We start from the raw sequence: 3,523 nt of genomic DNA, 5'->3' as shown, positions 1-3,523 counted from the left end.
CAGAAAAATATTGACATCTGCAAGTCAATAGCAGAGGGGATGCTGAAACTGGGGCATGATGGAGATCAGCAGCGGTACTGCATGAAAGCAAACAAACTTTGCCAGGGATACCAAAAGGTGAGGGAGGACAACAAGAAATCTGGTGCTGCCCCCAACACACCTGCTGCTTTTACAATAAACTATGCCATACTTGATGGGAACTGTCACCCCACATTTCTTATTAAAGGTCTTTATGGGAATAATATAAGGGATTTTTTAAGACTTATTTTTCCTTTTCCATTGTGACTATAAATCTAATGGTATATCTGTATGTTGTAATCTGTAGACTGGCATGTTGGCCTTCAGATGACCCCTTTCTGCTCCCGTTGAATGTCTGACCCAGATCAGGAGGAGAAAGTGGACTAGGGTGGATATGTTAGGCAACATACTCCAATCCTCTATGGCTGCTGACAGTGAACACAGGGCTTGGAGCGGCCATATGACCATGGAGAAGGCCTGAGAATGGAGGGATTGGTTGCTGCAGGAGAGAAAAGGATCAGGAAGTGCATTGGGAAATGCACCAAGACATCACAGGTTTATTCAGGCAACAAGCTTATATGTTTCAAAGCATTATTAACCTATGTGACCAAAGATCTCAGGCTCAGGAGCCTTTCCAATGTTAGAAGAACTCCATGGTCACTGCTCCCTATACCTTCCAATCAGGGGTGAGCTGCAGACGGTTCGCAACGGTTCGCGCGAACCGTTTGCTAAAATTAGACGCTGGACAGAGAACCGGATGCTAAAGTTCTCTGTCCGGCGTCTAATTTTAGCAAACGGTTGGCGCGAACCGTTGCGAATTCTACCTCCACCTCCTGCCATGAAGCTCCTCCTTGCTTCTCCTCCCCCACGGCTTCCCGCGAATCAGCTGTTCGCGCGGGAAGCCTGGGAGGGCTGAGAAGCAAGCAGGCTTCCCCGGCCCAGGAAGACGACCCTAAGGTAGGAAACTAGGGGGGCGTGTGCCCCGGCCGGGCCGCGGCCCGTCCCCGCCTCCCCGGCCGCGACCCTGCCCTGCCCCGCATCCCCGACTCCCCCCGAACCCCTTCCCGGCCGCCTGGCTCCGGCCGCACCCCCCCCCCCCGGCCCTGCCGTGCCCCCACCTACCGTCCCCGGGTCCCCGCCCGACCCTCCCTGGCTGCGCCCCCCCCCCGCGTTCCCGGCCGCGACCCTGCCCGGCCCCCCCCCCGGCCCCGGGTCCCTGCCCGACCCTCACCGGCCTCCCTGGCCGCATCCCCCCCCGCGTTCCCGGCCGCGACCCTGCCCGGCCACCCGCCCCCCCCCCGTCCCTGGGTCTCCCCCCCCCCGCGTTCCCGGCCCCGCGTTCCCGGCCCTGCCCGGCCTCCCCCCATCCCCGGGTCCCCGCCCGACCCTCCCTGGCCGCGTCCCCCCCCCCTGCGTTCCCGGCCCCGCATTCGCGGCCCTGCCCGGCCCCCCCCCGTCCCCGGGTCCCCGCCTGACCCTCCCTGGCCGCGTCCCCCCCCCGCGTTCCCGGCCCCGCGTTCCCGGCCCTGCCCGGCCCCCCCGGGTCCCCGCCCGACCTTCACCGGCTGCGGCACGGCCCCGCGTCCCCGACCCCCCCCCAACCCCTCCCCGGCCGCCCGGCTCCGGCCGCACCCCCCCCCCCGGCCCTGCCGTGCCCCCACCTACCGGGATGCTCGGCTCTGGACACGGCCCCCCACCTCCAGCCCGGCCTGGCCCCGTGGCTCCAGCCGCCCCTGCTGTTTTGCCAGGGGGCCGGGCTCCGGCAGCGCGGGTCTGGGCTTGGCGGCGGCCCTGGCTGCCCAGCTCCAGCTCTGGCCGCAGCCCTCCCTGGCTCCACCCGGCCAGCCACCTGGCTCCGGCCGCTGGGCTCCCGCCGCATCCTCCGGCTCCGGCCCGTGCGACTCCTGTCCTGGCCCAGCCACGTCCAGGCAGCGCGGTAAGGGGGCAGGGAGGGGGTGTTGGAGAGAGGGTAGGGGAGTTTGGGGGTGGGGGGGTCAGAGGGCAGGGAACAGGGGGATTGAATGGGGGCAAGGGTCCGGGGGAGCAGTCAGGAAAGAGCAGGGTTGGATGAGGTGGTGGGGGCACTCAGGGACAGAGAGAAGGGGTAGTTGTATGGGGTAGGGGTTCTGGGGGGCCATTGAGAATGAGAGGAGGGGTTGGGTGGGGCGGCAAGGGGCAGTCAGGGGACAGGGAAGGGGGGGATGGGTCGGGGTCTCGGAGTGTGTGTGTCAAGGAACATGAGGGGTTGGATGGGCCACGACACCCCCCCCGGAGGGGGGGGAAGGAGGGAACCCGTTGTTAAAATTTTGGAGGGAGGAGGGAACCCGTTGTTAAAAATTTGGCAGCTCATCACTGCTTCCAATGTAAGTAACAGGTGGCAGTAGGGTGTACTAGGAGAACCACAGCTACACACAGACAGACTTATGAAAGCCACAGGATCCAATGCAACTCACTGCAATGTAGTCAGTTCAGTTAGCCTTCCCTGAGTACTTTGTTACACTGCCACTAACCTGCTTTTTGTGTGTGTGTGGGGGGGGGGTTACACCTTCCTTTTGTTGCTGGCTTTTTTGTCCACAACAAAGGTCTAATTCAGAGTATCCTTAGTGGTTTGCACCAGGCAAGGCAGCATTCATAGTGGGTGCCAAAACTCCTCCACACATTAGTTCAGGGGTGGCCAACCTGTGGCTCCGGAGCCACATGCAGCTCTTCAGAAGTTAATATGCGGCTCCTTGTATAGGCACCAACTCCAGGGATGGAGCTACAGGCTCAACTTTCCTGCTCAACCCCTGGCTCTGCCACAGGCCCTGTCCCCACTCCACCCCTTCCAGCCCCCTCCCAAGCCTGCTGTGCCCTCACTCCTTCCCCCCTGTGCCCCCAGAGCCTCCTGCATGCCACAAAACAGCTGATTGGGCAGTGTAGGTGGGGAGGGAGGGGAAGCACTAATGGGCAGGGGCTGCCTGTGGGTGGGAGGCACTGGGAGCTGATGGGGAGCTGCTGACATATTACTAGTATCAGAGGGGTAGCCGTGTTAGTCTGGATCTGTAAAAGCAGCAAAGAATCCTGTGGCACCTTATAGACTAACAGACGTTTTGCAGCATGAGCTTTCGTGGGTGAATACCCACTTCTTCAGATGCAAGATACAAAACTCTGTTAGTGTATAAGGTGCCACAGGATTCTTGACATATTACTGTGGCTGTTTGGCAACACACATTGATAAAGTCTGGCTGCTTCTCAGGTTCAATTTGGCCACCCTGCAATAATTCATAAAGCATCAGACAACGCCCAGGGTGGGCGCCTGTTAACATACAGCCCCGCGCCTGGCTCTTCTGCTAGCCCTCAGCAGGAGGTTAGGCCGCCCGCCCACAGCCTTCCCCCTGGGCCAGCTCCCAGGGACTACCCAGCACCCAGCCACGCCTACGCCTCTACGTCAATCAAGGGAGCGAAGACCATGACATCACCGGGCATCATATGGAAACGCCCCCTCGTGGCTGGCATGCGCATTGGC

Source organism: Mauremys mutica, chromosome 2 (assembly GCF_020497125.1).
Source record: "Mauremys mutica isolate MM-2020 ecotype Southern chromosome 2, ASM2049712v1, whole genome shotgun sequence".
Classification (NCBI taxonomy): Eukaryota; Metazoa; Chordata; order Testudines; family Geoemydidae; genus Mauremys; species Mauremys mutica.
This window is presented reverse-complemented; position numbering follows the sequence as displayed.